The sequence below is a fragment of the Anolis carolinensis genome, chromosome 1 (assembly GCF_035594765.1).
Source record: "Anolis carolinensis isolate JA03-04 chromosome 1, rAnoCar3.1.pri, whole genome shotgun sequence".
NCBI classification, from domain to species: Eukaryota; Metazoa; Chordata; class Lepidosauria; order Squamata; family Dactyloidae; genus Anolis; species Anolis carolinensis.
In genome coordinates, this window is record NC_085841.1 from 24,907,969 (window position 1) to 24,924,331 (window position 16,363).

Here is a 16,363-nt window from a genome sequence, read left to right on the forward strand (position 1 = left end):
TGGAAAGTTTATTTTAAAGTCTCTTCCTCAACATTCCTGTTGAAAGCAACGGGATTTAAGTGTAAGGCAGGACTGTGCCAATTTTAATATAAATCAGTCGGGGCTTCCTAGCAAGTAGATGTGCTTAAGACTTAGCTCTTTGCCTCTTGTGCTGGCAGGGAATTTAAAAGCGTAAACAAGTAACAACAATAATAATGAAGCTAAAGGCGGGATACAACACAGTTAAATTACCCAGATAAAACACATTACCGTCGAGATTAGAATATAAATAGGAGATGTGTTGTGAATTTTCCAGGCTATATTGCCATGTTCTAGAAGCATTCTCTCCTGACGTTTCTCCCACGTTTATGGCAGGCATCCTCAGAGGTTGTGCGGTCTGTTGGAAACTGACAATTATATATATTTCTGGAAGGTCGATGTTGGGAGAAAGAACTCTAAGTCTGTAAGCTGATGAAGAAACACAACCTAAAAACCATCTACAGACACACTAAGAAAATCCAACAAATGCTACGTTCAGCAAAGGACCAGAGGGATTCTTTCACCTCTGAAGGAGTCTGCCATACCATGCAGCTGTGGACAAGTCTACACAGGAATCAAGGAACAAGGAACTAAACCAGAGAAGCCATCCATAGCAGAGCACTTGATGAATCAACCTGGACACAGCATATTATTTGAGAACACAGAAATGCTGGACCACTCTGACAACCACGTGTCAGATTACACAGAGAAGCCAGTGAAATCCATAAGCATGTGGACAATTTCAACAGAAAGGAGGAAATAATGAAAATGAACCAATTCTGGCTACCAGTATTTTAAAAACCCTAAAATCAGGTCAGTAAATTAAAAACAACAATCAGAAGACAGGAGAATTCCAGACAAGAAACAATTCGGGCTCCGCTAACACCTGACATCAAAGGATTCCCCCAGGCAGGAAGCAGCCAGGCTTTGAAGCTGTCAGGCTATTCAATGCTAATCAAGCTGGCCAATTGCAACATTCACACTTGCCTCAGGCAGACAAGAGTTCTTTCCCCCACCTTGAACATTCCACAGATTTATAAACCCCACTTGCCTAGTTTCCAACAGACCTCACAACCTTTGAGGATGCCTGGCATAGATGTGGGGAAAACGTCTGCAGAGAATGCTTCTGGAACATGGCCATACAGCCCGGAAAACTGAAAGCAGCCCTGTAAACAGATAACAGCAATAAAGCTGAGGGCGGGATACAACACAATTACATTACACAGATAAAACACATTACCGTCGAGCTTACAATATAAATAGGAGAGTTACAAAAAATACATTATTTTGCTAGCATAGTATTTTATTAGCTGGTTTATTTACTTAACTTTTTGAAATATTTTGAAGCCTTTCTGCGAAGCAGACCTGGAAAGGCATCCTTTTTAAAAGGAAACAAAAAAGTGCAATTCTAGAATCAACGGGAAATCTTGGAGGTAGGTTTGACAAACAGGGTTCACATGGTGGCAAACTGCTATCATAGATGCAGGCGAAACGTCAGGAGAGAATGCTTCTGAAACATGGCCATACATTCCGGGAAAACTCTCAGCAACCCAGTGATTCCGGTCAGGAAAGTTTTCGACAACATATTAAACTGCTATTTTTCTGTAGTGTGGATACAGCCTATGATGGCACCTTGCTTATTCACTTGCAGGTCTTGGGAAGTTTCTGAGTGCCTCACCAAACTACAAATCCCAGAACTCCATAGTAATGAGCCAGGGCAGTTAAAGTGGAGTCGAATTGATTCATTTTATAACGTAGATGCAGCCAGAGCCTTCCCAAATGTATTTACTCAAAAGTAGGTGCCACATTGAGTTTAATAAGGCTTACACCAGGTAAATACAGGACTCCAGCCTAAATGTATTATTTCCACTTCTATCTCCCTCCACCAAATAAAAGTACTTTGGACTATAGCTCCCATATTTTCACTGGTCAAATAGACTGAGGGATTATGAGATTGGGAGTTTTTTTTAAAAAACTTTTCCAATCTGTGAAACTGATTAGTGAAAAGGGTTTGGTGATGAGTTTACTTAAGAAAAGAGAAGGCTGAAAGAGAGCTTGCGAGGGAGTCCTTCCCCTCTCTTTTTCCACCGTCCATTTGACCTGTTCTTCTTCTGGAGAATGAGCCATAGCGGATAGTTTAGGGAATGCAGGAGGGGAAAAAAGGAAAAGAAAGAAAGGCAGAAAGAGGATTAAGGCCAGGAAACAGACACAAAAGAACTCGTTTGAGTGGAGAAAGGTCCCCTGGTAAGCTCCTTGGCTAAATAACTTCTCAATATATATTGGACAGAAGCGCCTGTTTCCAGACGCGCCAGAGGGGCTCCTGCGCCTTTAAGACTCGGCCGGGGACCAGAGGGGATTTCCAAAAGGGGCTCGAGTTTGTCATGCAAAGCTACTTTCAACACACAACACACGCAGCGGCTTAGTGGGGTTCTGGAAAAGTTGGACGGGCTAAGCGCTGGTTACACTTTGTTGCCGGAAAACTGTGTTTCCTTGGGTTTTATAACGCGTCATTCGCAGAGATAAACAACTTGGTCTTCAACCTTTCTGAGAGTGGTTTTCTCTAGGGTTAAGAGGTATGCGTGGGTGCTTCTACATTGTAGAATGAATGCAGTTTGACACCACTTGAACTGCCAGGGCTCAATGCTATAGAATCCTGGGAGCTAGAGTTTTAGTTTAGCCTTCTCTTCCAAATAGTGCCTCTGACAACTAAAGACTTTTCAAAACTACAACTCCCATAGCATGGAGCCATGGAAATTCAAGTGGGGTCAAGCTGCATTCATTCTACAGTATAGAAGATGCACTCATGGTCCTATCACTACACTACAATCACTGTCTCTGTGGATGGAAAAATAGATAATGGTCAACTCACAAGTAGGTTTTGCTTAAGTACAGGATTGGGTTGTTGTGCATTTTTCCGACTGTATGGCCATGTTCCAGAAGCATTCTCTCCTGAATGCCCATATCTGTGGCAGGCAACCTCAGAGGTTGTGAGCTCGGTTGGAAACTAAGCAAGTGGGGTTGATATATCTGTGGAAAGTCCAGGGTGGGGGAAAGAAGTCTTGTTTGTTGGAGGCAACTGTGAATTTTGCAATTAATCACCTTGATTAGCAATGAAAAGCCTTGCAGCTTCAAAGCCTGGCTGCATTGGTGGTCTACATAGGAACCACCAAACACAGCATTGCCCAAACACGAATCAAGGAACTGTGATCAGAGGCTGTGAGGCATATACCATGGCGAGACGTCAGGAGAGAATGCTTCTGGAACATGGTCATACAGCCCGGAAAATGCACGACAACCCAGTGATTCCAGCCATGAAAGCCTTCGACAAGTACAGGACTGTGTTGTCGAAGGCTTTCGTGGCTGGAATTACTGGGTTGCTGTGAGTTTTCCAAGCTGTATGGACATGTTCCAGAAGCATACTCTACTGACATTTCGCCCACACCTATAGCAGGCATCCTCAGAGATTGTGAAATACGTTGGAAACTAAGCAAGGGAAGTTTATCTGTCTGTGGAAGGTCCTGGATTTGTTGTACAGAATTGCAGAGTTTAGGCTTCGATCCCCCGCCCAACACATACACAGATACATTTTCCATTTATGTTTGTAACTCCCCGTGATTACTAAATTAATAGCAGGAGCTCAGACAGATGTCAAAACGTCTCGGAAATGTTTATCTGGGAATAATTGAGAAGGTGGAGGGACGCATTATCTGATGGCGCGATGAAATATGTATGAAGAACAGCTGCGTGGAAGAGGCGCCGCCCCAAGGAGTCCACTGCCTCGCCCCCCCCCCCCCCCATGAACCGGGATCGGTTGCCTTTATGGGTCTCCTTGGGTCCCCCTACCCATCAGAGAATATTGGAAAATAACTACCCAGTCTCTGGGCACATATCCTTTTGGAAATAAATGGCAATCATAACCCTGTTGAAAAGGAAAACTGATGTCATATCCGTTTGGCAAATGTGAATCTCCATTAATATGTGGAGGCCACCTTTGGAAAATCACTAGTCAAGAAAAGCATGACCTTGTTAGAAGTCAACTCTTTGAACAAGTGATATTCACAAGGATTCATGTAATGGCACACAGGTAACTCAACTGTTAAACTGAAGAACCATGTCTTTGAATTGCCAAGGACAAAGACATGCCACTACAAAAATACATTTGGTTAGCAGAGGATGGTTGTTTCTTTGAAAGTGAAATTGCAGTTGAAGTTGCCCAAAAGATATAAACTCCCTTGAAATCTCTTAGTTTAAAATGTGCACTCAGAGATTAAAAAAAAAACCAACCAAAGTCTTCTTTGAAAAATAACGTATATTGTTTACTCACAAATATATTTGTACTAATTCAGTATTCAGGCACATTTCTTATTAAAGTTCAATTATAGATAGGATGTAGTTTCTCTCTGTGTTAAGTACATAGGGTATCATTCTCAATCAGTAGTCCATAGTCTTTAGGTATAATTGTACTCACTGAAGTCTAAAATCATACTTCTCTACTGAAGTCCAAACAGCAACATGCATCCACCTCCACTGAGGTGTAAAGCAGACTGAATACAAAATGGAGACCTGAGTCTGAACATGCTCAGTACAATCACAGGTCTATAACCCGTCCCACACCAAAGAGGTACAACCAAACTGGCAAGTCAACATGTCCATACAATACATGTTAGCAAATATATACATCAACAAATAAATAGTGAAAGGCTTGGGAGGTTACTGTTTCCAAGAGATTCTCCCAAGATCTAGTAGATTGAGAGGGTTTTCCATGTTCACCTGGAAGTGGTATTGAAGTGACTTGTCTTTCTTATGTCTTCATTTTATTTTATTTTTGCCCCAGTGTTTTCAAGGCAGCACATATAACTCACCCCCTAGTTTTATTTTCACAATAACTCCAATGAAGTAGATTGCTCAAAAGACAATGGCCACAATAATGCTGTTGTTGTGTGCCTTCCAGTCATTTCTGACTTATGCCTATCCTAAGGTCCCATCTATACTGCTGTATAATGCACTATGGGATCAGTGTAGAGTAGACTCATATAACCCAGTTTCAAACTGGATTATATGGCAGTGTAGATGGGGCCTATGGCAACATTGTCCTGAAGTTTTTTTTGGGCAGAATTTGCCCAGAGGTGGTTTGCCTTTGCCTTCCTCTGAGGCGTGGGCAGTGTGACTTGTCCAAGGTCCCCCAATGTTCTAGGCCATTTTTGAATGGTGTGTGATGTCATTTGCTTTTGGCTTATGTAGATTCTAAGTTTTCATAGAGTTCTCTGGGGCGTCCATGGCCTAGTGGAGAACTGAACCCAACCTGGTCTTTAGAGTTATAGTCCAACACTCAAACCACACTAGTTCTCAAGAAACACTTACATAAATACAATATATTTAACTAGTCTAAGTAGGAGTGCTGATGGGACAATAATTACTGGTCCACAGTGACACAGAGGATTTTATAGCCCAATGGAAATGGAGCTATGAACCCCTATCTTGTATGTTCCTTTAAATTGCCTCTTAACTTATGGTGACACCAAAATTTTCCCTGGGTTTTCTTAGGAGAAAAAAAGTACTCAGAGGTGGTTTTACATTGCTTTCTTCTGAAATATAGCTCACAACACCTGGTATTCCTTGCTAGTCTCCCATCCAAGTATCAATCAAGCTTGACTCTGTTTACCTTCCCAGATCAAACTAGATTTGATTGTGTCCAGGTCCAGATAGATGTGGCATGTTGGAAATATATGGGCTGGGAATTCCTGCTTCTTAGGACTGAGGTGAATGCTAGCCAAACAATCCCCATGAACAAGTCGGTGTATATGTTTTGCAGAGGTGAAGATGTGATGCACTATGCAAAACTTCAGAATCTTTTAATATCTGCAAGATATTTTGGGAGCTAAGCAAGATCTGCACTGGTTTGTAGACTTGGATGGGAGACCACCAATGAATATCAGGTGCTGTAGGCTACATTTCAGAGGCAGGAACTGACAAAACTATATGAAATACATAGGGTTTGCAGAAGTTAGCAGGTAACTTACATACAAGTGAAAATCTTGGAGGTGTGATCAGTTCCAGACGAATTACTCATATTCCTCCCTTATATTTTCTGACCAAGAAGTCTTATAACCCAATTTGGTCATATTTAGTCCAAACTGGGTTTGCCTTCAGCAATAAACACGGGCAGTTTTAAACTATGAATTGAAATGTACATTGTATTAATAGGGATGATTTTAATGTGTTTGAATATTATATCTGTTTTTTAATATACGTGTTTTCATGGTCTTATGTTTTCATCTATATATTTTAACTATGGCCCCATCTATACACCCATATACCACCCAGATTATCTACTTTGAACTAGACTATATTAATCTATACTGCCATATAATCCAGTTCAAAGCCAATAATCCAATTTTTATATGACAGTGTAGATGGGGCCTCAGTTGTACCCTAGCTCAAGCCCTGAGGAGAAGTGAATAACAAAGAAGATGTTCTATTATTATTATGACTATATTAATACAGTAGAGTCTCACTTATCCAACACTCGCTTATCCAACATTCTGGATTATCCAACGCATTTTTGTAGTCAATGTTTTTAATACATCATGTTATTTTGGTGCTGAATTCATAAATACAGTAATTACTACGTAGCATTACTGCATATTCAACTACTTTTTCTGCCAAATTTGTTGTATAACATGATGTTTTGGTGCTTCATTTGTAAAATCATAACCTAATTTGATTTAATAGGCTTTTCCTTAATCCCTCCTTATTATCCAACATATTCGCTTATCCAACATTCTGCTGGGGCCGTTTATGTTGGATAAGTGAGACTCTACTGTAATATATATTGATACCCCACCCTGTGATATCAGGGCAGTGCACAAGTCCAATCAATTTAGGCAGATTCAAAGCCATTTTAAATAGAAATACTATTTTATTATTTATTATTATAGTTTCTCAAGTCACTCTGACAGGAAATTTTTTTATTATATTTTAAATGAACTGAAAGGATATGGAACAATTAAGAAATAGTTTAAAAACATTAGTTTTGGAGTAAATCAAGTGGGCCTAAAGGCTTTCACAAAAAGCTGCATCTTTACTTAGAAGAACCAATTGGACGCCAAAGGCAAGGGATGATGATGAAGGAGGAGGAAGACGAGGAAGCGGTCACCTGCTTTTCTTACTTCACCCCAATTTTACAGGTGGCTTTTAGGGCTCTCTCATTTCAGGGTGACTTAAGTTGGAGTTGGCTGGGAAATGATGGGGCTTGTAATCCAAAAAGATCACTCATTGGGACTCTGGTGTGCTGTGCGCTCTGAACGGGCAGGACAATGGATGGGTCTAGCCTCGTTCCCAAAGTCCTGGAGAGGAAGCCCTCCTCTTGGGTCAAGGCGCAAGGTCCACCAGAAGGCCATCGGTTCATAGAGGGGTGAGGAGAGGGTCCCCCTTCTCCCCCTCCTCCTTTGTGTGCTCCCTTCGGACCCCCTCCTTCCTTCCTTCCTCCCTTCCTTCTTCCCAGAGGATATGCCTTCCCCTCCCCTCCCCTCCCCTGGCACGCAAAGGCCGCCGTGTTTGTTTTTCCAAGTTCCCCCAATGGTCCGCCAAGAGGGAAACAAACCTCGGCCGGTGCGTCAGTCACCAAAGCGGGCATTCCTCTTCTTCCCCAGCTTCGGCCAACCCTTCTCCCAAGCAAAGAGGGTGGGAGCGGAGGGGGAGGGGGGAACTGGCATTGTCTGGGGGAGGATGGAGGCCAACCAGCCCGACCCAAGTTCAGCTAAAAGTAGCCCGGACCCCCGACGACCTTTGGGAGCGAAGAACAACAAACAAGAGGTTCCTGGCCGGAGTTCATGACCAAGCCAAGCGGTCAGCTCGCTCACGTCCCTCTAGGCTCGGGCTTTCTTTAGCTCGGGGGCTGAAGGAGCAGGGTTGTTTTTCCTCATTTTTCCTTTTCTTCTCTTCTTAGATAACCCTCTCAACCCGTCCGACAGAAGGGAGCCCAGAGGCTGCAGCAAAGGGAAGCGGAGGAGGACTGAAGGGAGGGGAGATCAAATGAAGGGAAGCCAAGGGTTCCCCTAACAACAGGTTTGCCCTTCTTCCTGGAAGGCCTACAACGTGGTGTGAGTATAAGTGCCTATGGAATTCAAAGGGTTGCCATAAATAGCTGATAGCTGACTTAAAAACATTGACAGCCTCTGACTCCTTATGGCAGTGGTTCTCAACCTGTGGGTCCACATGTGTTTTGGCCTTCAACTTCCAGAAATCCCAGCCAGTTTGCCAGCTGTTAGGATTTCTGGGAGTTGAAGGCCAAAACATCTGGGGACCCAAAAGTTGAGAACCACTGCCTTATGGTGACCCATACATTTTATGGGATTTTCAAGGCAAGGAATATTCAGATGTGGTTTTGCCAGGTCCTTCCTCTGAATATAGCCTAAAAGCACCTGGTATATTTTTAGTCCTGTTAAAGATGTAGATATTTTTCAGGAATTGCAAACAATGTATACAATGCCAGAATTACAAGCTGTTAAAGGTGTGTGTGTGTGTGTGTGTGTGTTGGGGTTTGCTTCTAAGACACCCTCTGGATACCAAAATCTATGGATGCTCAAGTACTATTAAGTACCAATGGCATAGTCAAATGGTGTCCCTTTTATAAAATAAACAAACTTTATTTATTAATATAATCCAGCTTTCTTCAGATGGTTTGGTGAATTTATTTTTATGTCAGGGAGTTGTACAACATTTGATACCACTTTTTACAAGTGTTTCTTTCTTCCCCGGAACCTTGTTTTGGGCCAACAAGTGACGGATGATGGACCGGATGGACCGGTATCAGTCCACAGATCCAACTTTGACTAGTATTGATTTGGTTCACAATTTCTTCCATGCAGGGAAACCACAGATAAAGTATTTGTGACAGACGGACATACAAACTCTGTTCAAAACTCTCCAAGGAAAAAGAGTCCTGCATTCTCTAAGGTGGTATTCTATTTTCTAACTGTGCTTATCCAGGGGACATTTTCCCTAAAGTTTAGCACAAATCTCCTGTGCCTCTGGTTTCACTCTCTGGGGCAAAACTCTTGCTCCATCTTCTTCAGTTACCTATTGAATGTTTACTTTGCTTATTTGCTTTAAAAAGCAAGCATTTTGGTGACTAAAATACATTAAGAACAAATTCAACAATGGGAAATGTTAAAATCACCACAATAACCCATAAAAAGTACTGAGAATGTGGAATAAATCAACTGAGTTGAATTCAAATTGAGTCACTCTTAGCAAAGACCCAACTGGAGTGTCAGGACTTTAAGATGGTCCTATAAGTCTCATGATAAGGCATGTGTTCCAGCTATGATTTAATTTACTCTTTCTTCACACAGGCAAGGATAGCAATTTCACTATGGCCCCTTCTACACTGCCAAATAATCCAGATTATCAAATCAGATAATCCACATTATCTGCTTTGAACTAGATTATCTGCGTCTACACTGCCAGATAATCCAGTTCAAAGCAGATAATCTGGATTTTGTGTGGCAGTGGAGAAGGGCCCTTTATTTTAGGACTAGACAAAGTCTAATTGTTGCTTAACTACTTTTAAAATATATCCAGCATTTCTCACATCCATCACTTGCAAAGTGCAATGATTCCAGATCTTGGAATCTTATTCAAGTATCCTTGCTAGCCAGAGGGTCCTGAAAGTTGAAACCCCAAAAGTAACTTTTCATCAACTTTATTTTTTTTTCTTGAATGGTTTTATATGGGTGGCTTCCAGTAAGTCTTTGTTCCCCTTTATGTCTGACAATTCTTTTGCAAGATTACTGTCATAAGAGTTATTGTGTGAATGCAATGTAATTTCACATGCTCTGATAATCTAACACAAAGTTATACAAAAATAAATATATTTAGAAAAAGAAGATTTTTTTATTTAAAAAAGAATGTTATTTTCAGGAAACATTTTAAAATGATTAAGTTCAACCTGTTTCAAGATATAGAGCCAAAATCACAATTAATGTCAATGTCTTATACATGCTTACTGAGACCCCTTCCACACAGCTGAATAAAATCCCACATTTTCTGCTTTGAATTGGAATATATGGCAATGTGGACTCAGATAACCCAGTTCAAAGCAGATATTGTGGGATTTTCTGCCTTGATATTCTGGGTTATATGGCTGTGTGGAAGGACTCTAAGAAACAAGTCACCCCGACATCAGGGGTTTACTTGGTAGTTCTGATGTAAAACAATGTGATATTCATTAAATTATGCAGTGCACCAGTGTCTCAAAAAGTTACTTTTTGAACTAGATCATTGGACAACACTGGCAATAAGATTCTGAATGTTATAATCCTCAGAAGTAACTTTTTCAAGCACTACACTACATGTGGATACAAGTATTTCTTTCTTATCCCTTTCTCTTAAAAATAAGTAAACTAATGATTGCTTTTTCATTTTCTCTCTCTTTTCAACAAATATCACACATATACAGGAGTGATGAAGAAATCTATGATCCTTTGGATGTTTATAGGACTCCAGATCCCATTATCCTTACACATGTGCCCTAGGGTTGATGAGAGCTGTCTGTGTTTTGTGGACCCACAGATTCCTCTCGTCAGTTTTAAACTAAACATTACAATGCAAGTAGGAAAGCAATAATTTACGGGGACTTGCAATGCTAAACATATATGCCAGGAAACTATTATAATTAAATATCTCCCAACTTGGTGTCTTCCAAATGCTGTGTGCCCCAGATCTTCTCCATTCTTACAAGGTAGGCAAACTCTGCAATACAGCAGTTACAATTTTTTTTAATCTTATCAGAAGTGACTTGAGAACATACTGCAATTCACTTCTGGTGCGAAAGAATTGGCCATCTACAGAGACGCTGCCCAGGTGACACCCATATGAGTTGGCTGGGAGGCTTCTCTCATGTTCCCACAAGCTAAAACTGACAGACGGGAGCTCACCCCATCTCCCTGATTCGAACCAACAACCTTCAGGTCAGCAACCTAGCCTTCAGGTCAGCAGTTCAGCCGGCACAAGGGTTTAACCTATTGTCCCACCGTGGCTCTCCAGCAGTTATAATTGTGCATGTGTATCTGCCTTTGTTACTCAAAGAATACTCAGAGGAGGCTTGTCATTCCCTTCCTCTGAAGTGTAGCCTACAGCACTTGGTATTCATTGATAACTTCCTATGCAAGAACTAACCTGAAGTAACCCTGCTTAGCTTTCAAAACCAACCAGGAACGGGTGCCTTTAGGATATTTAGGGATACTGCACAAAGAGTAATTAAGACTTACTGCAATTAAACTGTAGACATGAAGTAATAAGATAGCAGTGGAGCTGTAGACATGAGAAACATAACATAACAGGAGCTGCATTGAACAAATGTGGGTTGTATAATGGTGTCATCTTAAAATAAGTAACACTGATATTATCTTTTTTTTAAGGCATATAAATGCATACGTTATCCATAGCCCAATTAACACAAGTACTTGGATTAAATAAGATTAGTATATCCTGATCCCAGTCAGCTTATATTTGGTTGATCCCCGAGGGAACTTTCAGCTCATCTTCTGGAATCTGGTGCAGTTTCTTGCTTAGGGAGGCTCATGCCACAAGTGCCTGCCTTTTGTACTCCCTCCCCCACAAAGTTACATGTGTCATAGAAAGTTGAGAGGAAGAGATGTACAACTGGCAGGTGCACTTTTCTTCTTCCTTGGAGAAACAGACAGAAGGAGGTGTTGCATCTCTCTATGACTGTGCAATGCACACATTCCAAATCGGAGGAAAGAGCCAAGCATCCCTTCATAGGAAAAAGGACGTCCTCTTCCACTTCAGTACACATTTCAGCAGAATTTGGGAAAGTTACTGTGAGCATGGCCATCGAGCAGTTGTCATCCTAAGAAGTAACATTTCCAAGCTCTTCATGACTCTGAAAGCATGATGGTTCTGTTTGATCTTTGAGACAAAATCATGAACACAGTTCTTAACCAGGTTTTGGTTTTCATTTTGTTATTTCATCTGTAATTTATTCTAGTGTGGAGGTTGATAGTCCCAAAGGAGCAACTTCCCAAGTTTGGGGATAATGCACAGGTGACTATAAATAATTTGGGGAGAAATGCTCACTCTTATGCTTTTAGCACAAAAATCGATGAACAAATCAATGAATGAATGAAGCCTTATAATGTAAACATGGATGAGTTAACCTTCAAGGTCCCTTAAAACCCAATAGTCCCAGGCAAAACTCACAATGAAAAGGGAAGCAGGTACCCATGCCATCTGGACAGGGAAGATGATACAAGTCTTTCCCACCCTCTTGATCTTCATAGGTGACCTAATTGGTTGGTGTGACAGAACTTTCCCCATAACTTTGCCCATGTGCTTATGTGAGTATTTGCCTGTAAACACATTCTTTGTGTGTCTCTGTAAAGCAGAATATATTTTTCTTTCTCAACCACTCACCCATATTCATGGTGCCTGTCCCCCCCCCCCCCCCCCCCAATATCAATCTTCTCTCCTCAATGGCTGCTCGGCTTTTTTATTTCATCAGCCAGCCTATTCAACAAGTGACAATTTCCTTTGCCAAATAACTTTTGGGCATTCCAATTCAACAGTTAACACAATCACCAAAGCCCATCTTCTAGTTCAGTGTTTCTCTAACTCTGCTCCTCCAGATGTTTTGGACATCAGCTCCCACAATTCTTAACAGCCGATAAACTGGCAGGGATTCCTGAGAGCTGAAGTCCAAAACACCTGGAGGAGCACAGTTTGAGAAACATTGTTCTATCCATACTGTCTGATGGGTCCTCTTGGCAGTGGAGACACAAATCCACTCCAGGTTTACCGGAGCTAAATCCGGTGCTGAATCTACCTCCCCCCCCTCCCCCATTGCTTCAACAGTTCCTCAAACTGATCCTTTAGTTTTTAAACCTGGAACAGATTCATCACTCCGTTGATATGGACACCACTTTTTCAAATTACATGTTTTTGCTCTGACAAGCAGTAGCTTTATTGGTTGGCTTTCTCATTCCCTACTGCCCAATACTTTGTTCTACACGCTTCTCCATGCTCTGACAGTGAGCTATCGCTCATCCCATCTTGTATGAACAAACCCTCAGCAAAACCAGTCAGTAACTGGTCTGTTAATAAATATAAGTATATATTGGATTACATTGCTCTGTTACAACCCTCCCATGTATATACTCCCAGTGGTGTATTTATAAAGAGAGTACTGTCCTTGGGACAATTTCTTGGATCTCCATAGAAAGTCTAAAGATGTAGAGGAATGAAATATACATAATGAAATATAGGGAATCATTGTTGGGGAAAACTATTTCTCCTTCAGTTACTGCAAAAAAAAAAGCAATTAAAGCCAGGCTGGAGAAATCATAGGGAGATATAATTGTAAAAAGAGATAAAGGCGTAACACATTGTATTAAGTAGACCTTCTGGCATAATAAAGGTAAAGGTAAAGGTTTTCACCTGACATTAAGTCTAGTCATGTCCAACTCTGGGGGTTGGTGCTCATCTCCATTTCTAAGCCAAAGAGCAAGCGTTGTCCATAGACACCTCCAAGGTCATGTGTCCAGCATGACTGCATGGAGCGCTGTTACCTTCCCACTGAAGTATTACCTATTGATCTACTCACACTTGCATGTTTTCAAACTGCTAGGTTGGCAGATGCTGGAGCTAACAGTGGGAGCTCACCCCACTCCCCGATTTGAACCGCTGACTTTTCAGTCAGCAAGTTCAGCAGCTCAGCGGTTTAACCCCTTGAGCCACCGGGGGCTCCCTCTGGCATAGTAAATTAAGATCCAAAAGCCTATCTAAATAAAATAGCCTTTATCCACTGGTGGAAAGAGTAGGGGCCAATTGAGCTTCCCATGAGAGGGACTACAATAACATGGAGTAGCAGATAGGAAGGGTCTGTCCTGTGTCCATGATGGTGGTGGGATGGAGGGAAGTTCATGAAGGTTTTTAAAGTTAGCCTAACTCATAGTCCTGCTAAGCATAAATTCTTGGAGTTTTAATCTTGCAAGACCTGACTCTACTGTATTCCCCACCCTACCTTTTCTGAACTCATCTCTTAGTATTGTGGCATTAGCTGGGCATAGCCTCACCTAAATTATATTTTCAGCCACTATAACCCATTGCTATATAATTAGGACAGATTTTACTTGTTAGTTAGCTAATACTGAAACAGTTTATATTACTTGTGGAGAATATTTAACATATGCTATTACGTTTAACCTTGTTTTATCTTTGCGAAGTTAATAGTTTTGTGTAGTATAAGGCAGGTTTCCCTTAAGCACACAAGCCAGTCACATACATACAGAAATCACAAATGTATTACAAATGTGCTTTAAGCCAGTTCCTGCACAATATATACTGGTTGCATCTAAATTATTAACACTTCCCCCTGTTCACCTAATCCCTTATGTCTTTTATTATAATCCTACACATTACAGTTAATCTGTAATGATACCGCTTCAGAGGGACCTGTTGCCCACAGTGATAGTAATTTGTAACCTTGGAAACACTTTTAAATAATGAATCGAACAATCATGTCTACCGTATTTCTACAGTGGGAGGGGGCTAGGGATTACTGGGTTTGTCAGAGAACAAATTTAAGGACAATGATTAGGGCAGATTCAGCATTCCGAGTTGCCTTATTTTATTTTAATTTTACATGAAAGGATAAAGGGTTATTTCAGCTGATTTGGCTGGCTTCCTTTGGTTAGATCTGTTCATGAGATATATATGATCTGGATAAAATAAGAACCACTCTATAAATATACAACTCAGTAATCTAGAGTAAATATTAAAAACGCTTGCAATGAACTGCACATATTTATAGAATCCCCACTGTTGATCCTCAGAGGTTAATGCAACATAGGAAAGGCATACACAGTTCTCAAATTCACAGTAGAACAATAGATCTACTCTAATTGGAGCCAAACAATAGGTTTAGGCTTCTTCATCTCCCACCCAGCCAGTTAGACCTCTCATCCTCAAAAAGGGGTTTGTCAATTAAAAATACTGCATTTCACCACTTCTAAGGCACAATTTTCCTGTTTTAGGGATTCAACAAACAGAGTGCACCTTACAATCAATGGTGCCTCAGATTAGCTGTTTTTAAGGGATTTTTAAAATTGTCTTACCTACAACAGAGGAGGAGGAGAAAGGACCCCAGCCTGAAATGGTTTTGGGTTTCTAAAAATTGTTTTACTCATGAGGGAGGAAGAGTTGAGGGGCAGCCACAATGACTCTGCCAGATGCCTGTCATTTTATTCTCAGCCTCAGCCAGACAGCTGTTGATTGTCCAGGTGAGCTCACTACCTCTGCCTGCTTCCATTGCCTTACCTGTGGGCCCATAGAGGTAGTTTAAAAGACTCATGCAAACAGGTTGACTTCTGGGTTGAAACACAAAGAATTACGCATGCAGAGGGAATTTTAAAAAATCAAAAGAAAGTCTTTTTTTGCAAAACTGAAGCTTCAGAAATGGGGTGTGCCTTACATGTGATTGCATCTTCGATTTCATAAAATATGATATATATATTTAAATAACTTGAAAATACAGGTGCACTTTTCTTTCCCCCCATTTTTCTCCCCCACTTTTTTTTTTAAAGAAAAGGATGTATTAAAAGAGAGAGTGCAGACAAAAGCAATGTTACATGGAAACGAAGTGTATATAAATGCGAGCACCAATGGAAACTAAGTGTAAGCAAGATATTGTAAAGTTGAACCAATAAAAACATTGGTGTTTTTTTTTAAAGAAAGAAGAAAGAAAATGCAGGTGCACTATGAGCACATTTCTTTATGACAGAAGATCAAATGCAGGACAGATGGTGTCATGAATGGACCCGTTCTTTCCTGATATTATGAAACTGAAGGATAGTTTTGTTTTCCCATGTCTCTTTAATTACACATGGAAGCTTTGCATGAGAATAGTTGCACATATCTCATTCATTTCAGTGGTAGCTAGGCTGAATGCATTACATGGGACCAGCAGCATCTGATAGTATTGATCATGAGATGAGTATTTTGAATAGAGAAAGATACTGAGGCTAGAAGCCTTCTTATCTCTTCTGAAATGGTGGCTCTTAGAGTCCTTCAATTACCCCTTTATCCCAGGAGCCAATCCCAGATTATCTGCTTTAAACTGGAATATATGAGTCCCCACTACCAGATAACCTGGGATAAACAGATAATCTAGAATCAGATCCCGGGATAAAGGGGCAGTGTGGAAGGACCATGAGATCCACCATTTCAGAAGAGACGAGAAACCTGAGTATCTTTCTCCATTCTAAATACCCATCCCATGAACAATACTGTCAGATGCTGCTGGCCCCATGTAATGCATTTAGCC

At 40.9% G+C, this 16,363-nt stretch overlaps 1 protein-coding gene and 1 long non-coding RNA gene across 4 annotated transcripts in view; one reads left to right on the forward strand and one right to left on the reverse strand.

Annotated features, from left to right (window-relative positions):
* Nucleotides 1-15,769, forward strand: part of LOC103279989 (uncharacterized) — a 45,098-nt gene extending 29,329 nt beyond the window's left edge. Inside the window, exons 3-4 of one of the 3 annotated variants that reach the window (XR_010003151.1) lie at nucleotides 7,967-8,976; nucleotides 10,481-15,769. This is a non-coding gene — a long non-coding RNA (uncharacterized LOC103279989). Of the gene's footprint in view, nucleotides 1-7,966 lie in introns of all 3 variants that reach the window. The other 2 variants (XR_010003150.1, XR_010003149.1) reach the window with 2 other exon arrangements.
* The window catches only part of camkmt (calmodulin-lysine N-methyltransferase), a 796,752-nt gene that overhangs the window by 244,651 nt on the left and 535,738 nt on the right, over nucleotides 1-16,363 (reverse strand). The gene's annotated exons all lie outside the window — the stretch shown is intronic.